Source organism: Drosophila kikkawai, chromosome 2R (genome assembly GCF_030179895.1).
Source record: "Drosophila kikkawai strain 14028-0561.14 chromosome 2R, DkikHiC1v2, whole genome shotgun sequence".
NCBI lineage: Eukaryota > Metazoa > Arthropoda > Insecta > Diptera > Drosophilidae > Drosophila > Drosophila kikkawai.
Genome location: NC_091729.1, coordinates 9,129,302 through 9,147,109, shown reverse-complemented (window position 1 = coordinate 9,147,109; position 17,808 = coordinate 9,129,302). Strand labels below are relative to the sequence as shown.

General features: G+C 38.5%; 1 protein-coding gene across 1 annotated transcript in view; it reads left to right on the top strand.

Annotated features, from left to right (window-relative positions):
* The first annotated feature begins 8,008 nt into the window (after positions 1–8,008).
* The window catches only part of Dyrk2 (Dual-specificity tyrosine phosphorylation-regulated kinase 2), a 48,861-nt gene continuing 39,061 nt past the window's right edge, over positions 8,009–17,808 (top strand). The window contains exon 1 of the mRNA XM_017166448.2: positions 8,009–8,543. The gene's annotated coding sequence lies outside the window, so the exon portion shown is untranslated. The remainder of the gene's footprint in view (positions 8,544–17,808) is intronic.

Here is a 17,808-nt window from a genome sequence, read left to right as displayed (position 1 = left end):
CAGGCAAAAGGGATTAATATAATCTTCACAGATTATAGAATGGTACTTTCAGGTTTCAGATACCCGTCGCTGACATCAATCATTAGCTGCTTGGCCTATCTTGGCACATTTCTCTGGAGCCTGCCACTGACAAGAGGAGCTCAAAGGAAGACACAGCGTGGCCTTGTCCTGTGTTGGTCTGGACTTCAATTTGCCTACATTTAGTCTGTCGCATCCTGACAATCCGTACGTGATTGAGTGCCTGACATTTGCAGACGCCAAGGGACAGAAAACAGGGAGCTAAGCCGAAAGGCGTAAGATGGATATCGTGTGAGCTGGAGGAGGCTCCCCTTGTGCCACTGATGATGCATCAGTAGCAACTCATTAATTCCACCGTCCCGCCCCAAGAGAGGGAGCAAATGAATTAATGGCTACACATTAGAAGGAGGGACCGGGTCAGTTTGAGTTTAGATTTCAAGGCTGCCCCGAGCAAACACATCTGGGTGGGAATGTGGATAAACTTGTAAATATATTTTGCAAGAATTTTCTCCGAGTCGTTAGGTTTGTGAAATGCCTGGAGTGAAATGCACATTTAAATTTCGAATTCAGCAATTGATATACAAGACTCGCAAAATGCGCATAAATTAAATGGGTCAACATTTGGCTCGGATTTGGAATTTCTTGCCAGCCTTCTCTCTCTAGCTGGACCTAAATCAGAGGAATATATTTATACCCGATACCCATAGGATACAAGGGTATTATAGTTTAGAGCCAACAGGTACATTTTTGACCCCATAAAGTTTATATTCTGGAATCACCGTAGTCATGTGGGCTAAAAGTTTAAATGACTCACGAATATCTCTTTTAATTTAATACTTAATGTATTGGGTTCTGGGTATTTCACATTCGAGCACACTCTATTGTAGCTTTCTTACGAGATTTTACTTTCAGGCAACAGTTGTAGTTGATATCATAAATATTTATGATATCAAAGGGAATAAAATAGCATAAAAATCTAGTGTATTATTTCAATTTATTTCAAAAGAACCATATTGTTTACCAATTCTGCTTGTTTATAAATAAATATTTATTAAAAAATATGTAAACTATAACTATTTTTGGCAAGACAGAAATAGTTGTTACTACTTACGTACATACTTAATAATTATTAATTATTTTTTGCTTATTTAGCCTTTTTCCCCTCTTCCAAGTTTGCTATATCATAATAGCTAGTCCTATTTTCACACTTTTCCTGCATGGGGGAAAAACAAACCATCTGGCTCGGACGAGTGCGTGTCTTAAAAATGATTTTGCTTTCGCTGTTCGCAATCCACTGGCTTGTACAAAATCTTTTATTTTTGTGAACTGCAACGCGTGCATTTTATAGTTTCAAAGTTGTTGAGTGAACGAACCGTGGGTGTAGAGGTCTCTGGGCTCTTTTAGGCAAATTTCACGCTGTTCTGGAGGAAAAGAATGCCAGCTAAAAGTGGGAATACTTTATGATGCGTTCTATTTAGCTTTCAGCCAGGAGGAAAGCAAATAAAACTGGCAACCTCAGTTGCGAGCTAAAAACCTTTGCCAAAGGCAACCCTTGTGCCGTAATTAACCCATTAGGTTGCTCAGAAAGCGACCTTTGAGTGACGCAAAAAATCCACTACAGACAAATGAAAATTTTCACTTATTTTGCGATTATGCTGTTCGTACCGAGAAAATTTAGTAATTTCCCTATTTTCATATTTTCGGCCTTTTTAATGGTATGTGGGTCGGAGCTGGGGATCGCTTGGCTGATCACCCCGGCGATTGTGTAAGGTCTATGTCTGGGTCTGGGTCTCGTTGTTCGTGCCTTCTGGACTGTAAACTACGGCAGTGCGGAGACCTCTATTTGAAGGTTTTAATTACGCCAATTGCCCGGAGAGTAGGTCAAGTGGCAGAAACTATTTTGCATTGATACATGTGTATATTTCTGTTAGTCAAGATCAGAAGCGTTCCAAGGAGAGAAACGTCCATGCAAAAATCAAATCAAATTGTCATTAAAATGGAAAGCAAGCTGCTTAAAACTCTGGATATGTTTTGTTCAGAATAAAGAATGTTATCCGGCTCGAAGGACCAAAATTTAAACAAATGAAGTTTTTGTAAGAAACTAGATCGATTTCCAAGCTATACGCTTTAAATAGGTGACATAAAAGAAAGCATTGATACAGAAAAAATATATATATCTTCATGCATTGATCTAAGATAACCTTAGATATTTTACAGTAGTTGAAACCATTTTGTTTTATTTCGATAAATTCCGTATCAAATTTCTTGTTAAATTTGATTTGATTGCTAAAGTTGAGTTCTAACATATGGGATTTTCTTATAAAGCACTTGCTAGATTTCCACAGAATTTGAGCGATGACCTCACCACTCATTACCCCAGAGAACTTTTCCATATTTCATTCTAAATACCATTTTCCCCCTTTGATTTATTTGACTAATTTCCATTGCTGGGACTTTGACCCAAGTCTGGGTGTTTGATGCGTCGCTGTCATGAACTTCCAACTCAACCGGTTTTCGGTACTTGAGATTTTTTCTGGAGAATCGAAAATGGGAGAGTGTAGTGGAGAATCTTATCGCCTGCACTTTGATCTGTAGTTTACATAACCAACACATTTCTTCGCGGAGCCACTCTTTCTATTTTCATGTCTATTTCTGTTTTGGTTCTGGATCTGGTAATTAACATTCTGATGGCGTTCGAGTTTCGAATCTGATTCGACGTTGATTGCCTGTAAAATAATTAATTTATGCGTGCATTAACCGTTACTTGATAATGAGTGCCAGCCGGGGAGTCGGCAGGGAACTGTCGGTCTTATCTGGTCTCTCAGAGCCGATTAAGTTCAAGTCTTCAAGTGCGGACTGAGCTCGGGTGTGTCAGAGAAAAAGGCGAAATGGGATCCGATGGGGGGATTTGGAAATGGGCAGTGGCAGTGGAAGTATATAAGTATCAGCCACTCCAAGCTCGTATTTATGGACTGGACCCTACATGTACAGTGCGTTTCACAACGATTCGATGGGAATTCTGTGAATTTTTCTACAAGGGAGTAAGAAACATTTATTTTCAAGATCAATTCGTCCTGACACAAAACAGGGCTTTCTGAAATCGTTTATTATTGCTAATGTTTTTTGTCACAGTTAATAATTTCCCAATTAAATCAGTTTTATCGCTTTGCAACGCACTGTATGGGTTTATGCACACATTCCCATACCCCGGATCATTGTGATTAATTGTCAACATTTGCGGTGTGGCTTGGCTTAAGCAACTATCCACGCAGGGCGTAACTTTTGGGGAGTCGGAAAAAAGGCTGGGGAAAGGGAAAGTTCGGAACAATCCAGACTAAATGAAGATTTACGTCCACTGCCGGATATTTATGGAGGCAGAGTCAAGGAAGTGGAACTCTGACTCCTCATTTGCTGAGCGTAATGAGCTTTAATTATACCATTTAAAATCGACTTTCTTGGACTGACACATCGAAAAGGAATCTTTGTTGTAGGGAATAAACTCTCCCGATATTTAAAGTTATTTCTATACAAGAAGAGTACCAACACATTAACTCAGTAATCAATACTTCTCAAGAAGTATTCTTTATTATTTCTTGACCTTTAAAATATCAGTTTAGCTCTACTACCTTCCCATCCGATAGTTAAGTATCTTCCCACCATAAAATATTTAAAGCTGCAGTTCAGTCAGGTCGAAATATAATTATTTTTCAGATCTCTTCAATTAAGTAATCAGTCCGACGACTGCCTTTAATTGTGAGAGGGTGGAGAACGCATCCGTGAAAAAAATCCACAGAAGCCAGAAGTTATTTTTCCTTTTTTTATTTAGAGCCCATGAGACAACGGCAACTCATCATCGAGCGACCGCAAGAAATATCATAATGTCTTTCCGAGAAATCAGCATAGGTCGCCAGACAAGACTGGGGGCTCAGCGCCAATGATTGCCCATGGGCGTGGGTCTGCAAGGGGCTGCTGAGGGGTCCGAAGGGGTCGTTGTCTCGCCATTCGTTCGATTGAATCAAGACCCCGACGACGAACTCAGACGGCCAGGCCAACTAAATATACTTGTAATCAAGAAAAAATAAAGTGGAGGCAGAAAGTTGCGTAGGATCCGCAAGATCTTGCGCAGACAATGCAGCTGCACCACTGCTTCCTCACAGCCTTTAGGTTGTTTGATTACTTTATGTTTTTTTGATAAACGCTGCTCATCATGTAATTTTAAACGAGCCGCGCATGTTAAACAATTTCCCGTGACAGTGTAAAATGTGTTTTAGGAGGTTCAGGCTGGGTCCACAGAAAGAAATTATTGGAAATAGTAAATAAACTATTTTTTATATAAAATTATAATTTCTGAACAAATGCATCTACATTAGGATTACCTTTTCAGCACCCTTTGGATATACATATGCTATTTGTTTTAGATTCATTAATTTAAATACTTGAGCGGATAGATTCTATCATATTTGAAAGGAAATATCGTTCATAAAATCTTGACTTAAATAAAAAAAATAATGTGTAAATTGTGTTATTTTTTCACAGAATAACCTTTTTTATTAAATATTTACGTATACTACCTATTTGACGTTTTTTCCAGTGCAGGATTTAACTAATGCTAAAGGGCAGACGACCATTCGTCAGTAGGGCCCCCAGCGCCCATTACAACATGACTCGCAAAGAAAGCGAGTGTTGAATGCAACTTTTATTTTATGTTTTTCTTGCTCTCTCTCTGTTTCTTGGATTTTTTCTGGCCGAAAGACTTTTGGCCCCAAGGTAGGCCTAGGCTAAAAGAATTGAGTTGATGGATTTCTTCCTGTCGTAAATGTTGTGAGTAAAAGATACGTCCAAAGCGTTCAGCATTGCAGTGGCTTTAGCTCTGTGTCCCTAATGGTAGTTTTGTGGCCTCTTCTTCACTTTTTGCTCACTTGACTTATCATTCATGATGCGTTTTTGGCCCTGATACTGTTGATGTACGAAGATTTAAGCCCCTGACAGCCGCAATATGAATTGTGGGAGAGTTCTGGATGTAATATGTGGAAAATGTGTCACAAGAACAGTCACTATTATTGTAAGACAAGCTTACAGTTCAGGACAAAGAACATTAAGTGTAGATCAAAATATTTAAATACATTTTTAGAGTTAATAATAATAAATTTAATAAAAAAGTGGACATTTGCAACCGTATTTTTTAAAAACATCTTAAATTTCTTGATATATTTATAAGACATTTGATTTATACAACTTTTTTATCGAAGTTTCTTTGAATATGTCCTGTATATTAGTTTCTCTGTATTTCAGACTTTATAGTATGTATGTTTTATCATCGATCTCTCATGATAAACATTCTAGGCAGATCCGTTCCCAATAACATTACCAGCCTATATTCCCTTATTCTTCTTGTAAAAATCTGAGCTTGTTTTGATTTCTTGGGGCTGGCCTTTATTTTTCTTTCTTTTGCTTCTTTTGGTTTTTAGCTCCAGCTGTGCTCACATTTTGTAATTTGAATAAACAAATTGTTGTTGTTGTGCAGCTCTTGCCTTTTTTTTTGTTTTGCTGATAAGAGTGGATGGATGCCGCAGAAGATTGCGAGACCGCGGGTCTTTGTTTTGCCTTGCTGCCGCATTATCAGCACTTGCTAAATGTCAAGCCATAGCAATTCCGGCTTTGAATCAACTTCAGTCATTAATTATTATTATTATTATTGAAATGTGTCTCTCAAGATAACAGTGTCACTGTTAAAACAACCACCCGCAGAGCTGTTAACAACAGGAGAGCGATGTGGAGAGCGAGTTTAGCTGAAAGAGACAGCGTTTGCTTGTTTGCTTTTACTTTTTGTGTTTGCTTGCCTTTGCTCTCTGGCACGTGAGTTGCAAAAGAAGTGTGTTTGCTTTTGTTTTTGCGTTTGGTATTTGACTTTGGCGTTACCAGACGGTCGAGCCCGTTGAATTCTTCGTCATAAGAGATCAGCCTTGGAAATTGGAAATTGGAAAATTGTCAACAGCCAGGGGTGGAATTTGATCGTTCCTTGTGGGAAGGCCAATCAATCTCGTAATAATGTATTTTCAATGGCCATCGGTCGAATGCGGGTATCACGTTTGAAGTGTTTCGTGTTTCATATTTCCCGATATGCAAGTAATGAGATGTCATTACGAATGCCCATAAGGGTGGTTTCATTCGTTCGCTAGAAGCATGCAACATGATCGATCTGTACCATAATGTGCCTATATTTAATGTGGGCTGGGTAATGTTTGTTGTGGTTTCGTGAACGGATAAGTGCAGGGGTGGCGGCACTCCAACGGGGAAGTTTGTAAGAACTTATTTACATTAAAGATATGGGGTTGTAAATGCTAATAACATTATTTTGGACTAAATCATTGTATTATAGGACTAATCAGGGTATTATGACGACTGTATATTTATTAATTACTAAATAATCATTAGATTAGATACTGTAATTTCAGTGGGTTATAGAATATTGAACAATTCACAAAGCTGTCAAAAGATACTTAGCTGTATCTCATAATTTACTTTTCATGCCCACTGTGCTTTTGTGCCAAAGCCGCAGCGCTTGCAACAATAATAAGTCCACCAGAAGCAAAGGCAACAACAAGAAGCACGCACACACATACATACTCTCCCACAGAGATGGCGCTCACAACATTTAATTTTCCTGCTCCATTGTATTTACTTTGCTTGTTCTCTCTTGCTCTCGTACTTGGCGCTCTCTGGCTCCCTCTCTCTCGCTCTCTTTGTGTTTGCCACGCAGCGTTTTGTTGTTGCTGCGTTTGCTTTCTGGTTTTAATACCCCTTATTTGAAGGGTATATTTTGTCGTGTCATAGGAACACAAGTCCACCGACATAAACTGTTTTAGTAATAGTCCATACGATATTATGTCTTCTTATACCCTTGCTGGGTAATATAATTTAAGACAATAATTTTCCGACCTTATAACGTATGTTATATGTACAATTTCTTGATTAGCATGAATAGCGGGACACCGGCTAGTATCCTCCTGGTGGTAGAAGCCACTCCATCCTGGACCACTTGGAAGCTGCGGATAATCTCGTAGAGCTGTGGTGGCAGAAGCTCTTTGATCTTGGATAGGAGCCACTGATGCCAGACCCTGTCAAAGGCCTGCTTAATGTCCAGAAAAGCAGCCACCGTGTACTGCTTCTTCTGGTACCCCTCGACTATAAAGTCTACAACTCTGTGGAGTTGTTCGGGGGTGCCAGGAACCCAAATTGGTGCCTGGGGATCGCTTCAAGGACCTGCGAAATCCTCTGTATCCTGTCCAGGATGCAGCGCTCAAATACCTTGGCCAACGTGGGCAGGAGGCCCCTTCTTGATGATCATCACCACGTTGGCGTTCTTCCAGCTGGTCGAGAAGTGTCGAAGTCGCAGGGCAGCGTTGTACACGAGGACAAAGAAAAGGAGTGCCTTAACCGGAAGGAATTTTGCAACTCCCACGCTGTACAACCTGTTCGCGCACGATGCTCCGTTGCACCTGAGCTCGGTCTCTAGTTTTTGGAATGAATAAAAATATGCAGATGGTCTTCTCTATATTCTCAGTTATATATGTATAAATGTTGCACCGGGCAAGATCGGACGACTATATCATATTGAAACTATATGAACCATCGTGAAATTAAAAAAATATATATATAAATAAATTTGTCTATGGCATAGTTTATTTTTATTATTATAGAATTTGTTTTAATTTTATGCAATTCGGGTAACAACATCATAAAACTGCCATGTAAAACTGGAACATACTTATGTATGAATAAAATGATGTCTCCTGTAGGTTTTCCTTTGATCAAAATGAACCGATTCCCTACGATTCAATTGCACTCTGCAGGGGAATACAATTGGAACTGTGTTAATGAGTAACTCGCAGTCGACCCATTCGACCTCAGCGCGCGTATTGTGTTTTTGCGCCTGCAGCTGCTCCACTCGGTTTATTTCGTTCCGTTGTGTTCATTCGGTTCAAATTCTCGCGCTTGTGCGGTTGTGCGGAGCGGACGAGTTGGAAAAAGCGGAAAAGCGAAGCGATTTCCTTTCACACTGTCGGCGGAGGTTCAATATTCTGTGTTCGGGTAGAGAACTGCAGGCGTTCGAAAATCGGAATCCGAGTTTGAGAATCTGAGGCGGCACTTTTGCACTACAGTATCCGAATCCGAGTCCGCGGTTTAGAGTCGAAAGTGAAATTCGTCAAGCCAGCGCCAACGGTAAAGTAAACGCAACGCAACGCGACGCGACGACGACGACGCGCAAAGTAATTTTTGTTGAATGAATGGATGGAATAGCGACAAAACCCCAATCACGCTAAATTAATCAAATCCAATTGCAAATTATTGTATTCAATCCAAGTCCCCGTCCCCCAATAATAAGAATTAGTATTGCAAAGAGCAGATACTACAGTGTTTAACAGTTAAATCCATCAGCCAGAGCAAAATCGTGTGCAATAAAAAGTTGAGAAAACCAGAGACCAAAACAGAGGAGATTCGGCGGAGTCAATTGTCAAAAGAAGGTACGAAATACGTTAAAATTTTGGTCCCGTCATAAAGGTATACACATTCGCGGAGTTGACAACCGTCCTCCCCTTCCCCTCTTTCCCCTCTCACATCACATCGAGGCAGAGCAACAGTAATACGAGAGTTGTGAGAAATCTACCACGTACAAACTCCCAAAATAAAGTTTTTTCTCGGACGAGAGCCAGAAAGTCATTGAGAGAGAGAGAGAGTGCAGAGAAGTATTGAGAGAGTTGTGCAGCTTCCACAAGGATATTTGAAACCCGTATGTGTGTGTGTGTGTGCAGAACTTTTGCAATAATGTCCTTCGCAATAAAAATATGTTGAGAGCGGCGTTTCAGAAAATCCATTGAAATCTATGTACCAAAGGGTAAAGTGAGGTAAATCAAAGAGGAAAGTGAATAGTAAGAAAGTAACAAACGAATTACATAAAAGATATGAACAACTGTATATTTGAGATTTTAATAATGACGTAAAAATATCCCAAAGATTTAATTAAAATGTTAGAGACGTGTTTAGGAATATATCATAATAATAAATAGGAGTCTAGAAACAAGCCAGACTGAATATGTGAACAAACTTTTTTAAAGTATATATATATACTTTTTTACTGAAATAAAATAATAGAATTAATAATTAATTAATGTACGAAAATCCCGCGTTTTTAACTTGCTCATCATACACTCACTTCGTACACTGTAACTCTTAATCAGAGATCTCATCTGATGCTGATTATTTAATTACAAAATAATGCTTTAGAAACAAATTCGTTGGGGCAATGACACGTTTAATATTCATTATCGCTCTCAGTAAAGTGCATATGTATAATTAGTATTATGTATATCTCACTATTTATTATTCATGAAATTGTTGTACAAGTTTAAATTCATCTAATCTCTCTGACAACGCCATCTGTCTGTTTATAAACAACATTTAAAAGTACCAGCCGGCAGATCAGATTATTTTTTTAATGATTTAGAAAAGCATGTATTATAATAAAAGGTGTTCCACAGATTTGCAAATACAAAAGAATATTTTTAAAATGCCGCTCAAAACTCATTAAAAGTGTATTTGTGGCAAGAAATCGATTTTACGAGCCTCTTCCCTGAGAACCTACTCAATAATTCTTCGCGGAGGATAGATATAAACGGATTTCGTATTCTAATTTTGTTTTTTGCTTCTGTTTTTCAAAGTCAAGCGTATTTCAAGAACAATCAATAAGAGAACAGAGAGGAACACAAGCCAATAGGCAAAGAAAAATAGAAAAAAAAAGGCAATCCAGGCCATTTTATAAGACAAAGTCAGTCAGATTCCACAACTCGATAGCCATCTGTGGCTAAATTAAGATTAAAATCTGCTGTATCACACAAAAACTAACCAAAGGTCTTGTCGCTCTTGAGCACAGATTGAGATAGCAAGCTGAAAATTCATGTTGCAGTGAAATCTCTCGCCACACTCACCCATATCTTTTAAATACTTTCCTCGGTTTTTTGTTGCCCTAGGGCCGGCTAATCAACGCGTGGTTGTCTCAGGTCTCCCAGCCATTGTTATTAATCTTTTCGGATTTGTTAATCATTTTCAGAGTGTTTTTTTCATGGCCTGCATACAATTTGCAACACGTTTTGTATGTTTTCTGTTTTGCTTTTAGCTTTCCATTTCACTCAAGTGTTGTTCTGTCCTCGCCCGCAGCTCGTCCAAATCCATATAATTTTGGACTTTGAAATCATCTTTCATTTCCATGAGAAGGTTATCGAGTGATCTTTGCATTCAGTCGTTCGAAAGTTTACTTTTGGTGTTAATTGGATTCGAGAAATGCAATTAATTATCCCACTTCCATAAAGAGTTTGAGCAAAAGTATCTAACGCTTCTATTTTAAACGAAAAGATTTTGATTTTATTAATGAATATTGAATTTTTAGAATGTAATTAGTTCAAATTCAGCCTTGGCTTTTAATAAAATTCGATAAGCATTCCAGTATTCCTCATTCTTGTGCTATATTTACTACTAAGGAAGCAAGAGTATAGCTGTCACAGAACTCATCAGTTTATGCAAATTCATGAAAGAAAATTAAATGAATTTTTTAGGTCTGGCTCGTTCCGATGAAAGCCTGCTCAGAAATTCTAATGAAATTCACTCACAGTGACACAATTATGCGATGCCCTCAGGTGTGATTCGGCTGTTCCTACGCCGACTCATAATTTGCATATGGATCTTCATATATTAACATACATACATCGCGCCGGCCGGGTGAAGTGTCATAAAAAGTAACCCACATTGGCCCACAAGGGGTTTCCTAACGGACCCTAAAATGTTATTATTATAAGTATTTATTTTGTAGTTTTCTTCATTGTTTACTCTGTTTTGCGCAATTTTTTATGAAGTGCGCAAAAGTTTTGCGGCCTCGTCTCAAGAGGAGTCGAGTAAGTTTCGGGCCTGGGCAACTAACAGCGATGAAAGAGCCGTTAGGTGACCCCAACCAACCCTCGAGGGCCAAACCAATTTGCATGAAATGTGGCAATAAAGAAAAGCAAAAACAATCAAAGTGAAAATGCTGAGTGGTTGCTAAGAACGGGGAATAAGTGAAGCATACTCGATGAGACGTAGGAGAACATTCGTTTCAAAAATGGAAGAGGAATCTCAAAGCATTAATAAGCAATTTTATGTGGAAGCCAGCAGACCCCACAAGATTATATTTAGTACAAGACTTGTTTATATATTCTACACGTTAAAGCCTAAACAGACCTACCCAAAGAATGTTTCTGTTTCGGGTCGTTGCCTTTGTCTAGGGAACTCTGTCTTTGGAAAAGGTACTTGAAATAAATAAACAAAAAATATTCCTTCCCTGAGTACTCGAAATTCAAGAGCATACTGCTCAAATTTAGCACTCAGATATAATTCATGACTAAACACTCACACCCCTAATACCATTATCAGAAAATGTCGGAAAGCCATGGTTGAACTTAAGTGCCAAAGTTCTGTCTACAATAAACTGTATACAATGTACTATATATTATTGACGGCAATTTGATAGACTACTGAAACTAACAAAAAGAAACGGTATCTCTAACGAAACACACAAATATACCATATACATATGTAGTCCAAAGAAGGTTGGACTTGAGTATATATGGTATGTACGTTTTATCGGACAAGTCCGCAGTTGAGAACACGGCAAAACCCCGATTGCGATTAATGATGATTTCTACGTCATTGATGAGAAATCACGTCTGTTATCAAAACAATATAAACTGAAGAAAGCGGTTGGCATTTTTATGAACTTCCGCTTAAACTTGGTGACGAATATTTTGGTTCCGATGAACTGTGAGATGAATCCGGCGAAATACAAACGAGAAACCCCCATTAAGGTTCGAGAAGACAGCACAAAAACAGGTGTCTTTAAGAGACTTGCCGCTCAGCTGATTATTCAACATAAACCCATGCGGAATTATTATTGTTGCTCTCCCAGTGCCAAGTTTTCCATTGTTAAATTTAGCATTGATCACGGAGAGACAAGTGCGTCACAGATCTCTGAGAATTTAGTCGCTATAGTAAACAGTACGACACATTGTGTGTTTGTTGATATTTATAGGGTTTCTTGATCTATCCTAATCGTATTTATAATCGTATTAATTATTTATAGCAGATTGTTTACAAACACTAGAGGAAGTATTACTTCCATAGATCTCACTGTTTCTCAACTTTTCTCTCATATTCCGCAGTCAATTTGTACTATTCTTATCACGGTCAATACTTATCAGCTCATACATATAGTTTTGTTTATCACTGCGCTGGACGGAGATAACATTTAGGCCGCGCGCACACTACGAGCTGAAAGCGGAGCTGACGGCTGAGAGCTTATCCGCGGAAAGCTTATCAGCGAGTTGAGCTTTTTGCAGCCGCGCACACTGCGAGCTGAAGCTGATGTTGATTTGTAATTGTTTTTCAAGCAATACGTTTAAAAAAAAACATTTTTTAATTCTTTAATGTTTTTAAAATATCCTTGTTAATGCGATGACATATTTATTTAGATCATCATTGCATTTAAATTTTCGAAATCGGACCACCCAGCTCTCCAGAATATGGTTGACAAAGTAGGTTTTTTTAGTGTACTTTGGCACACTGTATCTCGGAAAGTTGACAATATTTTTATTTTAATAAATATTAAAAAAATTCTTCATACTTTTTTATGTAACTGGACAGAAATTTAAATTTCTCTTACTTAAGCGCTAATTAGGGCAATTTTTTAAAGAATAGTCTAAAAAATCAGCTCGCGTCAGCTGCTGCAAAAATCAAACATGTTTGGTTGATCAAACAGAGCGGAGCGGAGCTGACCTTATCAGCTTTCAGCTCCGCTCTCAGTGTGCGCGCTCTCATACAAGTAGTGGGTTTGTTTCAGAGAGCTGAAAAGCCGTCAGCCGTCAGCTCCGCTTTCAGCTCGTAGTGTGCGCGCGGCCTTACAGCTAATTTTCTATTAATTGTTAGTAGCATGTGTCGTGGGAAAGAAGCATTTTAGAAACCATATAAACCGCCTAATTTTAGCATGTTCAGATAGATAACTGAGGTAGATATGCGAACCGTTTGGAATAATCCAGAGCGATTTGTTACCATTTCACACACAAAGCAAATGCATTTTATTTTCAACAACAGATAACGGGCAAATACTAGAAATGGCATTTCCTAATTAACAACTTTGTTGAAACAATTAATCACATTTTCTATGAGCAAGATCCTAATTTTGATTTTCCTTTCTATTTGCAGTTTCGGTGAGTCAAAATACCTCAGTGCAGCAGTGATTAAGGTTCTAAAGTCCATTTCCTTTCAAGCTGGGTAAGCTTTGATCAAGCCATACTCTTTTTTTGTTAACTTAAATATAATTACATAAAGCAATTTCTATTGTAACCTTCTGCATGCTGATTTCCAACCGGCAGACAATTAAGTGTGCCTACGTCAGTTTCTATTTCAGTTGGGCCTAGCCTGACACCTTCAATTGAAATTGATTATGGAGACGACATCATCCACGCACTTATTTAATTAACAAAAGAAACAAAACCAAAGTCTTGACAACCAATTATGATTTAATACAGTTAAGTGTCTAAATCTCAATGCTAAATGGATATTTTCATAGAGATTTCTAGGAATTTCCCCCAATGCTATGGACTAGCCAAGGGAAAGGAGACCTTCGGTGGTATTTCCAAGTATTTTCGTAGGTGGTCGATGGTGATGAACTACTTCAAGTGCACCGAACAGTGGGTAGACAACGAGATTTGCGTGTTTGGGGCCAAGACAATTAGAGAAACATGTGTACGTATCCGTATAATATTTTAATTGTCGCCAAGATCTTTGCTAGATTTAGCTTCTGCCTTTGTAATCGAGACCACGCAAAGAGACATTCAATATGCCGGCTCAATGCGAAGTCGTTTTCCTTTTGTCATCGACAATTGGGTCTTGGTCGTGAGAGAGACACGCACGAGGGCGTAACGCACTTTAGGAGCAACTCTGGGCCAAGTACTTTGGATATTTTCGTTTTAAATTTTGCGATTCTCAGTTCTCTCACTGTGCCGATATGTGGGTCAAGTCTAAATTGGAAGGCAACCTCTGCGTTTTTTGCTTTCGCATTAGAAAAAGTGAAATCGCAAAATGTTTTTCAAAGTTGTAATTAACTCTTAATCATCGACGCTTTGTTTGCTGCCATTTGCCGTCTCCCTCTTTCTAATTATCACTTACACTTTTGTCGTTAGATTCTATGTAATTAGTCAACTTTTTTTTCTGTTCGTTGCTTGTGATTTGCATTTCCCTCCTGTGACACGATAAGATGTCGTACTCGCTGCTTAATTATATATTTATTTATTTGTATTTTTTTTTTAATGTTAACACCTTGGTAAGTAGTAATGTTGATTGGCATTGATTTTTGTCTAGACAGGGCGAGGAATACATATGCCATTAGTTGGGTGAAACTTTTAATGAAATTGTTAAAATCGTTAGCTTAACCTCACGAGCTCTGCTGAAAGTTGTAAATGGTAATGTTTAGCTCATTAGTATTTATGTTCCTCATTTATCTCATTTTGTTACTAAATTAATATCGTAGTGTCACATCATTATTTGGTCTGTTAGGCGTTGGATACCGGGCATATCGTAGTCAGTACCTTTCATTCTTTGTTTAATTAATTTATTTTGTTTGTATCAAGTTACCATCAGCATCAAAGTGCAGTGTCAGGCTCAAACAGACTTTTTTAGCTTGACTCAAAAGATTACACAACCTGCTCAAGCACTCGACGAGGCGTTATCGATGGAGCAAAGCCAGGTAGGGTGGCACAGGTGAGATGAATTCTGCCCACTAGCAAACCAAAGTGCGACGCCTAATTAAGTTTTGCTGCAATGGAAATTTCTCAAAGAATATGAAAATCAAAGCTAATTGAAACAAGTATTAAAATGAGTGTGCCCGACTTTGAGATACTCGGTATGTTGCATTACAAAGAACAAGTACAAAAGCTACAGCCGAAGAATTTTCTATTTAAATTAGTGCTTTTTATTGTCAAACATTTTGAAGTTATTAATTGAATATGTAGTGCTTACCAAAATGGTTCAAGAAATTAAAAGGAAATTTTTTTAAAGAAAAAGAAACTCCAAAACATGACTCAGCGTAGAGATTTTAAATTTTGTATTATTTAATTAAACCCCATTCTTCATTGTGTACTTTATTTATAATTTATTTCATTTTTGATTGCCTTTATTGGTCATTAAATTAAGTTTAATTATGACTGACATTCATTTTCGTTTCTTCCCATTACCATTTAATGGGAAGAAACGAAAATGAAACTCAAACTTTAATTAATAAAAATCTTCAAAAATAAATTAATCAATATTGCAAGATTGGTATATTTTCTTTAGTTAAATTACTAATTAATTATTAATCATTATTAAATATTCAATATAAAGAACATACGCGATTTCTTCTTTAATTTATTGAAAGGCTTTTGCAATCTGCAACCTACATTTTCGGCTTGAAACACGTTGTACCTTTTCCCTGATTTTTTTTGCGTACTGACTTGTCCATAAACCGTAAGACGAGTGTTCCGTTAGCTTCTTTTTTATTGCCCCACTCATTCCGGTGACCGCAAATGCAATCATCACATTTCATCACCCACAAGAACCCCAACCCAACCGCTTTCATCTCGCTTGGAGATCTCTGACTAAGGCGGCGGACTTGTATTAATGCCTCCGAGATTATGCCACGACAACAACATCGGCGTATATCATTTACCGTTTAAAAGGCGAGGAGGAAGATGTTTATGCACTTGAACGCCGCAACAAAAGTTGGTTCTTCAACCGCAAAATAATGAGTTGCAGCAACAGCAACAGTAAGAGCAACAGCGACAGCACAACACCAAAAAAGCAGAACAAAGGCAGGCTTTTGGGACCCAAAGAATTTCATCATATTCTCTGTAAAGTACTGTCTTCGAGAAGCGTTTTGGGTCAAACCGCACCCGCTTGCGATCCTTGGCTCACCGGCCACTCGAGTAGTGTCTGTCCGCATCCTGTGCTGGGCATATTGAGTTTCTGGACCCGGGCTAACAGCTGGTCGCAGAACCAGTTTGGGTCTCGACTGGTACTACGGCAGCTGTAAACAATCAGAGCTAACTGCCTGCCAGGCACTCAGCCATGAAAAATGAATGATGGCCATGATGGTCAAGTCAACTGTTTGCGAGGGGCCAAAGCACCAGAGAACCCGAGTGCTGTGTGCTCTCCGCAGCGACAGTCATTGACCAAAAGGCTCCTGGACTTCCTCGGCCGAAGAAACCTGATTTTGTATCTATCCCAAAAGTGCGAGTATCTCGAGTCTGGCTCAAGTCTCGATCCCAGTTCTCTTCGGTGCTCCGCCGACTGCCCTTTGCGACTCGTTTGGTTTATGGCCCCTCAAGCTGTGTTTTCTACACTATTTGTTTGTTGTCTATATGGAGGAGCAGAACCGGTTGCCAGGTTCATAGGCGATGCTTTGTTTGAAAGCTATAGCTTTGTATAGTATATATATCTCTTTCATTTACTGCTGCACTTCTAGTTTTGGCTTAAGAATTGTTATTTGCGGGGGTTATCACCTGAATATCTTGATGGAGAAGCAGTTTTAGCTTGTTCTCTGTTTCGATTGTGGGATGGTAAGCCAATACAAAGTTTATTGGCCTTGTAGTATCTGTTTTGGAGCCATATTGTCCAATTTCTGGCTACCCTCAATTATTTCTGGTCCATGATCGCAACCTTTAGCTGAGTCGCGGCCTACTCTTTCATTTGGCTGTCAGCCAGTTAACGTATTCCTCATTCTGCAAGTTGCCATAAAAAGACTTCAATTGCCAACTGTCAACTGGGGTGGGGAAACAGGTTAAACTTTTCGCAAAAAAAAAACTGAAATCAAAATAGTTTGACTGTTGCATTTGGTGCACATTTCTGCCGACTCCTCTTTATGGCCAAGACAAGTTCTTGACACTCATCGAGTGCCGGGCTTGCGGCAAGTGAGTGCACAAAATGGCTGGGACGGACGCCCACAGATAAGCACCAGAGTATCCGTAGGTGAAATATTGTATCTATGAGTGCGCTACTAAAGCCAACACACAAACGCAAAGAGAGATTTATTCGATCAAACTTTTGGCTAGGTTACAGCCGACTGATTTCACATATGCAGGAGCGATCAACGATGCATGCCACTGGAGAACATGCAATATGTGTTCCCCCAAAACATATTTTCTCTTCGGCATAATTTTGCCAACATAATAAGTGACGTAAAAAACACCACTATAAAATCATTAGATTAATAAACCTCGCACATTTATTTTCATTAAACAATTTCTTACAAAAATTGTGGGCTTTTTTGGAACATTTTTATTTGCTTTGGTTGGTTACTGGTAATGAGGAATTAAATACCTTGTGATTATACATTCAGTAAGTTTTAGTGATTGCAGTAATTTCGACTTATATAAAAACTAGACTAAACTGAATTTATTGAACTAAGTTGGCAGCAATAAAGAGCATTCAATCTGTTGCCTTAAAAATACAAATAAAATATACATTATATATCACATTTTATATATTTAAACATGGAGCTTCACTTTAGGCTCCTCCGGTTTTAAGTATAAAACATTTGGTTACATTGTTATCGCTTTCAAAATGCCTACTTGCACGTGCTTAAAACATCTTAGCGGATACCTTTACCTCAAGATTTTAGATAGTCCAGCCACAAATTAAACTACATCCACCACAGTTGTTGGCCATTTATGA